Source organism: Euprymna scolopes, chromosome 27 (assembly GCF_053919585.1).
Source record: "Euprymna scolopes isolate OS-2025 chromosome 27, ASM5391958v1, whole genome shotgun sequence".
In the NCBI taxonomy this organism is placed as follows: Eukaryota; Metazoa; Mollusca; class Cephalopoda; order Sepiida; family Sepiolidae; genus Euprymna; species Euprymna scolopes.
The window spans coordinates 6,508,797-6,523,201 of NC_136508.1; positions in this window are offsets into that span (position 1 = coordinate 6,508,797).

Below are 14,405 nucleotides of genomic sequence, written 5' to 3' on the forward strand. Positions count from 1 at the left end.
CACCCAAGGGAGATCACTTGCATATTAAAATTATTGTATAATAATCTAATGGAATTCGACAATGGAGCTACACTCACGGGAGGTCACTTGCATATAATAACAATGATTGTATATTAATATAATGGAATTCGAGAATGGAGATTCATCCTAGGCAGGTCACTTGCATATTATAACAATGACTGTATATTAATCTAATGGAATCTGATAATGAATCTACATCCAAGGGAGGTAACTTGCATATTATAACGTATATACTGCGCAAGAACCTTCTTATTTTTTTAAATTTTACCTATACTTCACAAGCACCTTCTAAATTTGTATTATTGTAATGGAATTTTACAATGAAGCTACCTCCAAGGGAGGTAACTTATATATAATGACAATGATTGTATATTAACCTAATGGAATTCAACAACAAAGCTGCATCCAAGAGATGTCACTTCCATATAATTACAATGCTTGTATATAATTATAATGTTATTCGACAATGCAGCTACATCCAAGGGAGATCACTAGCATATTATTACAATAAATGTATATTAATCTAATGAATTCCACAATGAAGCTACACACAATTAAGGTCACTCATATATTAAACCAATGATTGTATATTAATCTAATGGTATTCGACAATGAAGCTACCCCAAGGGAGATCACTTACATATTATAACAACAATTGTATATTAAGCTAATGGAATTCAACAGTGAAGCAAAACCCAAGGGACGTCACTCGCATATTATGAAAATAATTGTACGTTTTCTAATCGTTTTTCATGATTTAACCCACATAATCCCCTCTTCTCTTGTAAAATAAAATCTTTGAGACATTCATACTGGTTATTTCATGATAAACACACCAATCAAATAACTCGCATTTTATCATTTTTCATAATTCTTGGATATGTTACTAATTTTGACAATCATTGTCTATTATTTAAATTACATAATCATCCCTCTCTTACTCAAATAACAACCATCCAGCATTGTCTAGGGTGTAGATTTCATTACAAATATACACATAAAATAACTAACATTCCATCATTATGCATACTTATTGGATATGTTGTTAATTTTGGCAAACATATTTCATAAGTAAACCCATAAAATCCCCTTCCTCTTACTAAATTAATGCATTTGAAACATTCTCTGTGCTGGCAGTTTCATTACAAACACACCCATCGAATAACTCACATTTCCCTTTTCTTGGATATGTTACAAATTTCTACAATAATTTTTAATGATGTAATCCACATAATCGATCCCCTCTTAATAAAATATAAGACTATATCTGGGCTGTTCATTTCATTATAAACACAGCAATCCAATAACCTACATTTAATCACTTTTCTATAATTCTTGGATATGTTAATAATTTGGCAATCGTTTTTTTTAATTTAACGCACATAATGTCCTTTCCTTTTGCAAAAATAATTATTTGTGACATTGTCTGGCGTGTTATTTCCTTATAAATACACCAACGAATAACTCGTATTTGATCATTTTTCATAATTATTGGATATGTTACTAATCTGGGAGATAATTTTTCATGATTTTACGACATAATTGCACCACCTTCCTATGTGGGGTATGCTATTAGCACAAATATTCACACATCTGATCCGACCCCACGTATTCTCCTAAGAAATATCCCACCCATGTCATCCAATCCCAAGCAACGTCAGGTATTTTGCTAGTACATATCTCTGCCTGTCTTATACACTCCCGGCAACGCTGAGTATTATGCTAGTACATATATCCAGCTATAAAGCCATATCCAAGAGCGTTCACTGGCATAATATTACATTGATTGCATATTGAGCTAATGGTATTCGACAATGAGGCTACATCCAAGGGAGGTAACTTGCATATTATAACAATGATTGTATATTAATCTAATGGTACTCGAAAATGAAACTACATCTAAGGGAGGTCACTTGCGTGGTCTAATGGTAGTCGCCAATGAAGTTATATCAAAGTCAGGTCACTCGCATCTTATAACAATGATTGTATATTAATCTAATGGAATTCGACATCGAAGCTAAACCCAAGGGAGGAAACTTGCATACTATAACAATGATTGTATATTGATCTAATGGTATTCGACAATGAAGCTACATCTAATGGAGGTCACTTGCATATTATAACAATGATTGTATATAATTCTAAGTGAATTCGACAATGAAGCTACATCCAAGGGAGGTCACTCGCCTATTATAACAATGATTGTATATTAATGTAATGGAATTCGACAATAAGGCTTACCAAAGGGAGTTCACTTGCATATTATAACAATGATTCTATAATAATCTAATGGAATTCAACAATGAAGCTACTCCCAAGGGAGGTCACTTACATATTATGACAATGATTGTATATTATTGTAATATAATTCAACAATGAAGCTACACCCAAGGGATGTCACCTACATATTATGACAATGATTGCATATCAATTTAATGGAATTCGACAGTAAGGCTACACCGAAGGTAGTTCACTCGCATATTATAACAATGACTGTATATTAATCTAATGGAATTCGACAATGAAGCCACACCAAAGGGAGGCCACTTGCATATTATAATGATGGTATATTATTCTAATAGAATTTGACAAGGTAGCTACATCCAAGGGAGTTAACTTACATATCATAACAATTATGTTATAATAATCTAATGGTACACGACAACGAAGCTACATTCAAGGGAGGTAACTTACATACTAAGACAATGATTGCATATTAATCTAATGGTATTTTACAACGAAGCTACATCCTAGCGAGGCCATTACATATTATTACAATGATTCTATATAATTATAATGGTATTCGACAATGAAGCTACATCCAAGGGAGATCACTCGCATATTGTAACAATGAATGCATATTACTCTAATGGAATTCAATAATGAAGCTACACACAAGTAAGGGCACGTATTTTATAACAATAATTGTATATTAATCTAATGGAATTCGACAATGGAGCTAAACCTTAGGGAGGTAACTTGCATATTACCCCACGGATTTTGTATTAATCTAATGGTATTCGACAATTACACTACATCCAAGGGAGGTTCGTTTACTATAATAACAATGAATTTATATACGTCTAATGGAATTCGACAACGAAGCTACATCCAAGGGCGGTCACTTGCATATAATAGAAATGATTGTATATTAATCTAATTGTATTCGACAATGAAGCTAAACCCAAGGGAGGTCGCTTACATATTATAACAACAAGTTTATATTAAGCTAATGGAATTCGACAATGAAGCTAAACCCAAGGGAGGTCACTCACATATTATGACAATAATTGTATAATTTTCTAATCGTTTTTCATGATTTAACCCACATAATCCCCTCGCCTCTTGCTAAAATAAAAAAAAATTGAGACATTGATAATAGTTATTTCATGATAAACACACCAATCAAATAACTCGCATTTTATCATGTTTCATAATTCTTGGATATGTTACTAATTTCGACAATCATTTTTGATGATTTAACACACATAATCGCCCCTCTCTTACTAAAATAACAACCATGCGACATTGTCTAGGGTGTCGATTTCATTAAAAATGTACACATCGATTAACTAACATTTCATCATTTTCATAATTATTGAATATGTTACTAATTTTTACAAACAGGTTTCATGATTTAACCCATATAATCCCCTTCCTCTTACTAAATTAATACATTTGAGATTGTCGCATAATCGCAACATCTTCCTATGTGTGGTATTCTGTTAGCACAAATATCCACCTATCTGATCCAGGTATTTTCCTAGAAAGCATCCCATCTATTACAACCACTCCCAGACAACGTCGGGTAATTTGCTAGTACATATATCCACCTTTCTTATACACTCCCCGGCAACGCTGAGTACAAATATCCAGTTATGAAGCCATATCCTAGAGCCTCCACTGGCATAATATTACATTGATTGCATATTAATCTAATGGTATTCGACAATGAGGCTACACCCAAGAGAAGTCACTTGTATATTTTAACAATGCTTGGATATTAATCTAACGGTATTCGAAAATTTAACTACATCCAAGGGAGGCAACTTGCGTAATCAAATTGTAGTCGGCAATGAAGTTACATCAAAGGGAGGTAGCTCGCATGTTATAACAATGATTGTATATTAATCTAATGGCCTTCGACAATGAAGCTACATTTAAGGGAGGTTACTCGCCTATTCTAACAATGATTGTATATTAATCTAATTAAATTCGACAATGAACCTACATCCAAGAGATACCACTTGCATATTATAACAATGCTTTTATATTAATTTAATGGAATTCGACAATAAAGCTACACTCAAGGGAGTTCACTCGCATATTGTAACAATGATTGTATATTATCTCATGGAATTCGACAATGAAGCTACACTCAAGGGATGTCACTTGCATATTATAACAATGATTGTATATTAATATAATGGAATTCGAGAATGAAGCTTCATCCAAGTCAGGTAACTTGCATATTATAACAATGATTGCATATTAATCTAATGAAATCTGATAATCAAGCTATATCCAAAGGAGGTAACTTGCATATTATAACATATATACTGCGCAAGCACCTTCTAAATTTTTCAAATTTGCCTAATACTGCACAAGCACCATCTAAATGTTTCAAATAAGACCTATACTGCGCAAGCACCTTAAAAATTGTCAAATAGAACCTATACTGCACAAGCACCTTAAAAATTGTTAAATCGGCCTATAGTGCACAAGCACCATCAAAATTTTATAATCGGACCTATACTGCACAAGCACCTTCAAAATTGTCGAATCGGACCTATACTTCACCTATGTCATACAATCCCAGGCGATACTTGGTATTCTGCTAGGGCACATCCACCTATATCATACAATCCCGGGCGACGCCGGTTGTTCTGCTAGTGCGTATACACCTACTTTATCCAATCCTTGGCTATGCCGGTTATTTTGCTAGTACAGCTATCCACCTATGTAATCTATCCCAGGGGTACGCTGGGCATTTTGCTAGTATATATATCAACCATTTTTTCAATCCATGGCGTCGCCGAGTGTTCTTCCAATCCCCGGCATTGCCGGGTAATCAGTTAGTATATATGCGGTGCTAGTGCTATGTTATACTATTCCGGGCGACGCTGGGTATTTTGCTCGTACATCTGCATCAATCTTATCCAATACGCATCTTTTTTTTTTACTTGGTCTTTTGGCTAAGATCAAAGTGTAGTATTTGTTCTTAGAATTTAAGCTAATGTACGAAAATATATAATACGCATCTTTTTTTACTTGGTCTATTGGCTAAGATCAAAGTGTAGTATATGTTCTTTAAATTCCAGCTATTATACCAAAACTATATAATACGCATCTTTTTTTTACTTTGTCTTTTTGGCTGAGATCAAAGTGTAGTATATGTTCCTAAAATTCAAGCGATCTCATCTTTGTAGGAACAAACGTTACTCGAAAATGAGGAGGATGTGATCAAATACAATCACTCTTATATGTTTATTTACATTTAAAAAAACAGTAAAACGAATCTCGTTTCCTGTCTAGACACCTCTCTCTCTTTCGCTCTCTCTGTTTGCGCGTGTGTGTGTCTCTCTCACACTTCGTCTTCCTTATTCTAAAGAGGGTTACTAAAAAGGAAAATGACGTCTCGCTTTGTTTTGTTTTTTTGTAAAAACATCGATCGCTAATATTATTTGTAAGCGTATTTATTTTTTTACTTCACATTTTTGGCTTGTTATTTTTCGTTTAACTATCGTATCTAACTATTTTTAAAGTGCTAATGACTTTGGTAACGTTTTCCTAACGTTAAGTTTTTGTATTTTGACGTGTATGATGTGTCTTTTTTACCGATAACAAAAGTCTCTATTCAATGTTTTCATATACATATCGCCATTACAGCTTGCTTACGTAAGGGTCACGTGACATGACTCAGCGTGTATTAAATTACGTATAAATATCATAAATATGTCACTTTTTAGGGGCCCCTCTGCAGAAAAACGATCAGCTGACCCACTCCTCATAGTACTTTTGGGCCAATTTTCCGATATTTGTCGTGCGGGGGATGGGGCTTTCATATGGGACAATTTCTGTTGTGTCTGTCGAAAGTTTTTAGCAGACATACAAACATACATACATAACTACATACAAACATACATACATACATACATTTTCGCTTTTATTTATATAGAAAAAATAATAATAGTAAACAGTTCCTTATATATTATTAATTAAAAAAAGAAAACGCCTATACCATATTTTAAATGCACTGTATAATAACGCTAACACAATGGTTTTTATTAGGTTACGAAATTTTAATGACCATTACCAGATATTTTAATGGAAGCTTTTGCAGATAAAGCAGGAGCTTAAAGCTGGAAATAGCAAAGATATTAGATGACTTTATAGAGTTGGATTAAAATGAGGTTTGAAGATGCCGATTGTATAGAAAAAAGAGGAAAACATGTAATACGAGCAGAAACATAAGAAGCATAGAATATAGGAGATGAAACCTGAAAACACATAGCACATTAGTAATTATAGAGAAAACTGTTTAAAGAGAGGGGTTGCAAAGAAGAAGATTGACTGTCGAAACGTTTATGTGTATTATATAGAACTCTCAAATAAGGCATAAATACAACACCCCAAATGTAACACCATCAGTTACATGCGTGTCTTATAATCGACGAGAAAAAAACAGGAAAGAGCCGCTCTGTTAGAACGTGTTTATAACGATAGATTTTACGAGAAGACGGAGCGCAATGCCTTTGAGGTATGTTCTCCAAATAGGATATGATGAGAAAGAAAGCATATTTAATAGTAGATGTTTCATCAATAGCAGAACCACGCATGAATACTTCCAGTAAAAAGGGCATGCTTACAATGGAAAAAACACAAGCTGAGTTACTACAGGATTAAATGAAACAAGCTAGTTCGTGCCCTAAACAAAAATATACTTCTTGATTAGCCTTAAAATCGATACCTGTAAAATTGGTAAGACGTAATTGCAGATTGTAGATATAAATTATTTGAGCAACATGGCTTCCATTCTGAGAAATGGTGGCGATATTGACATTGTCAAGGCATAATTGGCTTTATTATAGGAGAAAACATTAATGTTATTATCGGACAATGAAGAAATTGTTTAAATCAGAGTTCCTCTAAAAAATTGCAATTTGTAAGTTTTGATTCCGCATCCTCGTGGAAACTTGCAGCCATATTGGATGTTCTGATGACTAACTTTTTTCTTAAAATTTATGTTCTGACCATCGTTTGTGCCAATTTAGTGTGTGAAAGATTCTCATGTAATAATTCGATAACTTAGCCAACTATAGGGAGACTAAGCACCAGAAATTTATTTCTATGAAAATTTGGTCTGGAATTTATCTATTATTATCTAGAAGCTTAGGAAACCTCCCGATTACAACGATTAAAGTAATGAATAGAATGGGAAATTACAGAAAGAGAGAATAGCGAATGTAAGGGGAAGAATGTGATTTAGATTTAAACTTACGTTGTTGAATGAGGTTTGCAAATCCATCAATTTTTCAGTGTCATCCTGGAGTGTTAATTTTTACTCTAGAAAAGAGACAATTACTTGATGACTGTAGGTAATCCCAGCACTAACAACAGCATGATAAGAAGAACTCAATGGGTGCGAATATGTAACAATCAAATTTCAGGAACAGAAATGAGAAATAAGATTAACTAAACATAATTATTGAGTGCCATTATCAGCAAAGCCTTAAACATGTAACAATTTGGGCTAAGTCAAGGGACAGGGAAAAGTAAAACAGATTAAACTAGCTTCTTATAATAGGAAATCAGACAGAATGATGAACATTAATATGGGCAAACGGGACGATTAATTCTGATTGGTGCAATTTCAATGAATTACTAATACTACCGATTATAGCAGCACTAAGTAGTCAATGTGACGATGCGAACAATGCAACATAAAATAAGGAGTAAACTTATAAAAAAGGAGACAATAGAAGACGGGGAAAATGGCACACCTTATATCAAAGTGCAGGAACAAATAAAATAAACATCTTTGTTAAAATAAATAGCAAGTGTATAAAAATGATTAAAATTGTCTAGCCGACTATAGACAAATACTCATTCGAATATAATTCGTTACTAGCAATAGAAAAAACATTATTAGATAAAGCGTAGATGTGTGAAAGGATTTGCAAAAGGGAAAAACTCGACAACAATGATATTAGTAATGAGTCACCTAATTTTATATATTTATATATATAAAGTAAACGCGTGTGTGTGTGTGTTTGTCTGTGTCTACAACTCCCTAAGATCAAAGAAATATAAAGTGGCTATAGTGTGGGTACACCTCTTTCGGTCACGAAATATAATTGCCCATTGTAGGATACTTCTGTCAAAGGAGACATTTATTTTTATGTGTAACTTCTAGATATAGCATATTTCCCATCACATATACATCGACTGAGTTATGGTTATTAACATATCACATCAATTTTTTTTACACAAGCACCACCCATTATCAAGGTAAAGTGGCCACTCAAGTGTAAGGGTTTAAGAGTGTACATTAGAAATTGGAACATATAGTAATCATTCTTGATGAAAATTCGGTAAATTTGTAAATTTCTATTAAACGGCGCATCAAGTACTTATTCACGTTAGACTTGAAGAAAACAAGATTCTAGTCAGCCCGAAAGCAGGAACACTGAAGACAATTCCACAGGCGTGCAGTCCATGGAATCTATGTCCTGCCCAGATGTGGAAACAGTACTCCATCCTTGGGCATACCTGGCTCTTATATATAGAGAGAATTTTATCAGCTCTGAGATATTGACTGTATCGATAGAAAGATCCTACCATTTTTCGAGCGGTCGTCGCAACGTTTTTGATGTACGTGTTCCATTTAAGATCAGAAGTAATGGTCAAGGCCATAAGCTTGCCAAACTTAAGGCCTCCTGAAAACGAGAGGAGTTCATTTCAATTGATGTCAGATGTGGATCAGAATAGTGATGATGTAAAGAGAGAAGATTATTTTTAGATGCATTAAAAGTAATCAGCCACTCCTTTCCCAATTGTACAACGCGCTCAAGATCAGAGGAGAGAGAGCATCGGAGAGAACTTAGTCGTTTACTGTCTTAGATATGCTACCATAAATGGTAATGCCATGAGCATAAATGTCTACAAAGGATGTGATTTGGAAGATCATTAATGTAGATCAGGACAAAAGTTGAGCGCAGGATGGACACCTGAGGGGCTCCGGCATTAATACTGTCAGATTTTTATTTTCGCCCCTCAATTACTACTAATGAACCTATTAGAAACAAATGATGCAATAATTGAGAAGACATTTCCAGCTAAACTATAGCTAGATATCTTGTGAAGTAAACCTTTATGTCATCCCTGTCAAAGGCCTTAGATATTTCAAAAGCAATTGCACTAGAAAGGTTGCCTCCGTCGAGAGATTTGCTAATCCTATGAGATATAACTGTAAGCACATCTGCTGTAGATCTAGCAGAACGGACCCCATATTGAGTGTCACGAAGCAGGTTATTTTTGTTGAGATGGTTGATCACTTCTGTATTTAGCACAGATTCTAGCAACTTACTAATGACGCACAGGAGATTACGGCCTGTACTGAGAGGGGGATGAGTGAACTACCTGAATTCTTAAATACAGGGTATACTGATAAAATTTTCCAGGGTGATGGGAAGCTATTCTACTTAGAACAAAGTTTAAACAGTTTTGTAAGTATGGGCGCTAGTTCTGGTTTAAGTTTTTTGAGTACTATATTTGGAATATGTCAGGGCCAGTTGCTTTACTGGAATCAAGGTTTTTGATTACCTTGACAACCTCACGTACAGATATATGTATATAACATAGAGTTTTTTCTGATACAGGATGACATATTGGGGTTGGCGGCCTTTGTCGCAAAGAGTAGAATTATCTGCAACGTTCTTGGGAAAGAGTTTGGCGTTATCTAATGCTGACGAGATTACCTCATGTGCATTGATGATAGTTGAGATAGAGCACACGTCTCTGTTCAGGATTCAGATTGCTATTTGCCAAAACTGGTGGGAGCCAAGCCCCTGCTCAGCTACTTTGGACTTGATGGATGTAGCATGCAACTCTCTTGCGTTTGTAATTCTTTCTTACAATGGTTGCTGACAGTCTTGAAACAGGCTTTAGTTTTTATACATCGTTGGAAGGAGTGGAAAAAGTGATTTCTCTGAGCAATGGCAGCATCCTATTCTGGAGAGAATCATGGCTGACTGTGAGGTTTTACTGGAATTTTTTGTGGGTATGAAACGGTCTATAACTACAATTAACCATTCCGTCAGGTCTGATACTATAGAGGACACATCCTTTTTAAACATGGAACGAAGAGGTACATCAGATATAAATGTACGGAAGCTATCCAAGTAAGCCTTAGTGTATCGATATACTGTACGAGGGAGAGGAACATATGGGGACTAATTACATTTCATTTTTATCTTAATTGACACAACAGAGTGGTCGGAAGATCCAAGAAGAGACAGAACAGAAACTGAACATAGCTTAGGGCAAGTTTTGAGAAAACGGGAAAGAAGCCTCGTATACAGACCGTTATTGTCGGGCACACGGTTGGGTTCGTGAACAATCTGAGTGAGGTCGTAAGCAATGGAGAAATCATGACAGAAAATCCAATCCCTTCATCATCGGTCTTGTTTGAGTGGGTCAACCATTCGACGTTGTGAACAATTGAAGTCGCCACCTACGTGAATATTTGCTGAAGGATAAGCAGATAGGACTTGGTCGATTTTCTCAGATATGCTTTTAAAGATAGCAACTCCGCTGTTTTGGGGGCGATAGAGAGTAAATATAAATGCAGTAGTGTGCGCTAATGCCACTCGGAAGCACATATAATGCAAGTTAGGATCTTCTCTGGAAATGCCCTACCACATGGAAATACATCTTTAATATAGGCACATATTCTATGCCCATGGCTATCTTGGTGTCAGATTTAGAAGTTAAGTTAGAGTATCATTTAATTGCGAACTCTTCTAGGGAAATAGCTTGCCCAATGCCAGTTTCGCTTAAAAATAAAAGGGCTGGTTTAGTCTCCTGTAATTGGGTTTCAACCTCTGAAAGGTTAGAACGTAAATCCCTGATTTTGGGGAAGATACATATTAGTAGGGATCTACGTTGGAAGTTAGAGAACCGGGATTTATCGTGTATTTTTCCTGAAACATGTCATGATAGAATTTTGAAATTTGTGGACAAGGTCGTCAGATTTAGAGCAGGGCAGAGAGGAAATCTTCGAGAGAAAAAGAAACGAAGACATTTTTTGTAGAACATTAGGTAAAGCCGTAACAAGTACAAAATAATATGGCATCGACAGGCCCCGCCAGAAGCTACTGCATGGCCCAGAATCCAATCACGAAATGGCTATACAGTAGCCCCAGTACTTTTCACCTGCTGATAGGACAGCCTCCTTAGTGGTTAATCCAAGATTCGGGTCTCTGACTATGAGGCGGATAACGTCAGCCCAGACAAAACGTTTACCTCTAGCACCCTTACTAGTGACATGTCAACAATGATAGACATAGAAACAGAAAATTTCCGCCATATCTGCAAACTGTTCGCGCGAGATACTGCCATCCTACAAAACAGCTTTTTCTTTTGCCGTTGTCAGAAAAATCACTCATTAAAAAATGAGGACTGAAGGAAAATTAAGGAGAAGCGAGAGTAAATGGAGCGGCCGATACCGCATCAACAATGCGTTTTCTACTCGCCATTTATTAAAAATTATTAAGTATTATACTAAATAAAAGTCCAACGGACGTATTTAAGGGAAAGTACGGTGATAGATTCCCCTCTAACGAACTGAAATTGATTAGAATTACCTAATGTATTTTTGAAATCATCTTTGTAGATAAATATTTATACACGAAAAAAAGCTAGCATTTAATAAAATAGAAATACATAAATTAAATACTGAATAAAATATTGTAATTAATATTTGAATCTAAAAATAAAATATAGGATTAATATAGAAGTCATTCATCCCCAAAAAAAATTCCGTCCCCAAAAGGCAAACTGTAGAAAAGAATTTAAGTTTTAATAACACCAGCATGCAATAGACTGTTTTTTTAATTAACCGTTAAAAGAAAATCGTAATTTTATTATGGAATTTAGCTAGTCACATTTTAAAAATCATGCGATATAAAAGAAAAGCGGAGGAGGGGAGGTCCTCCGAAAGTTAGTTGGTGGCGTTATAAGTAATTGCGAGATAAAAGCAGGATAAAGGGGTGGACACTGAAAGGATAATATAAAAGATTTAGTCTATGCAATATTAAAGATCAGCTTGGTAGATAAATAAATATTTATAGAGGAGAAAAAAAGCTAGCATTTAATAAAACAGAAATACATAAATGAAATACTGAAATAAAATGTAGATGTGAATCTAAAAAAAAGTACGATTAATATAGAAGCCTCTTGTCTCCAAAAACACTTCAGTCTCCAAAATACAAACTGTAGAAAAGAATTTGAGTTTTAATAACAACAGCTTTCATAAGACATATTGTTTTTTAAAAACAAACGTTAAAAAAGCGTGATTTTGTTCTGGACTTAAGCTAGTCACGTTTTAAGAAACTTGTAGTATAAAAGAATAGCGGAGGCGGGGCGTTCCGAAAGTTAGTTGGTGACGTTATAAGTAATTGCGAGATAAAATGAAAGCAGGATAAAGGGGTGGCACTGAAAGGATACTATAATGGATTGAGTCTATGAAATATAAAATATCAACTTGGTAGATAAATAAACATTTATGGCCGTGAAAAAAGCTAGCATTTGATAAAAACAAATATATACATTAAATACTGAAATAAAATGATGATTTGGATCTAAAAATAAAACGTACGATTAATAGAGAAGTTACTTATCTAAAAAAAAAAAACACTTCCGTCTCCTAAATGCAAACTGTAGAAAAGAATTAAGATTTTAATTACAACGGCGTTCAAAAGACGGTTGTGTTTTTTAATTAACCCTATATAGAAAAACGTGATTTTATTCATGAATTAAGGTAGTAACGTTTTAAGAAAATTTTGTATATAAAAGAGAAGAGTAGGAGGGTTTTTCCGAAAGTTAGTTAGTGACGTTATAAGTAATTGCGAGATAAAATGAAAGCAGCATTAAGGGGTTGGCACTAAAAGGATAATAAAATGGATTGAGTCTATGCAATAAATATAATAAGCTTGGTAGATATTTATGGACGAGAAAAAGCCAGCATTTAATAAAACAGAAAAACAGTAATTAAATAGTGAAATAAAAAATAGTTATTAATATTTGAATCAGAAATTAAAAAGTACGATTAATATAGACGTCACTTATCAAAAAAAAAAACACACTTCCGTCTCACTGTAGAAAAGAATTATAGTTGTAATATCAACAGCATTCAAAACGCGTTATAAATAATAGCGAGATAAAATGAAAGCAAGATTAAAGGTGGGGGACTGAAAGTATAATATAATGGATTGAGTATATGCAATATTAAAGATCAGCCTAGTAGATAAATTAACATTTATGGCCGAGAAAACAGCAAGCATTTAATAAAACAGAAATACATAAATTAAATACTGAAATAAAATGTAGATTTTAATCTAAAAATAAAAAGTACAATTAATATAGATGCCACTTATCTCAAAAAACATTTCTGTCTCAAAATAAAAACTGTAGAAAATAATGTAAGTTCTAATAACACCAGCGTTCAAACGACTGTTTTTTTTTTTAATTAACCGTTAAAAGAAAAGTGTGATTTTAGTCTGGATTTTGCTAGTCACTTTTTAAGAAACTTGTGATAGAAAAAAAAATCGGAGGTCGGGGGGGGGTTCTTCCGAAAGTATGTTGGTTACGTTATAAGTTCCAAAAGTTTTTGGTGTGTGGACTAAAAGGATAATAGGAATAAGAAATTATGGCCGAGATAAAGCTGTTTGATTTTAATTTACCGCTAAGCGTGATTTTATTCTGGACTTTAGCTAGTCACGTTTAAAGAAACGTGATATAAAAGAAAGGCGGAGTAGGGTTTCTTCAGAAAGTTAGTTGATAACGTGATTAGTAATTGCGAGATAAAATGAAAGCAACATTAAAGGTGTTGGAATGAAAGCATAATATAATGGTTTGAGTCTATGCAATATTAAAGATCAACTTGGTAGATAAATAATCTTTCATGGGCGAGAAACTAGCAAGCATTTAATAAAACAGAAATACATAAATTAAATATTGAAAAAAAAATGTAGATTTGAATCTAAAAATAATAAGTACGATTAACACTGAATCCACTTATCTGAAAAAAAAAAAACACTTCCGTCTCAAAAATTCAAACGGTAGAATAGAATGTAAGTTTTAATAACAACAGCGTTCAAACG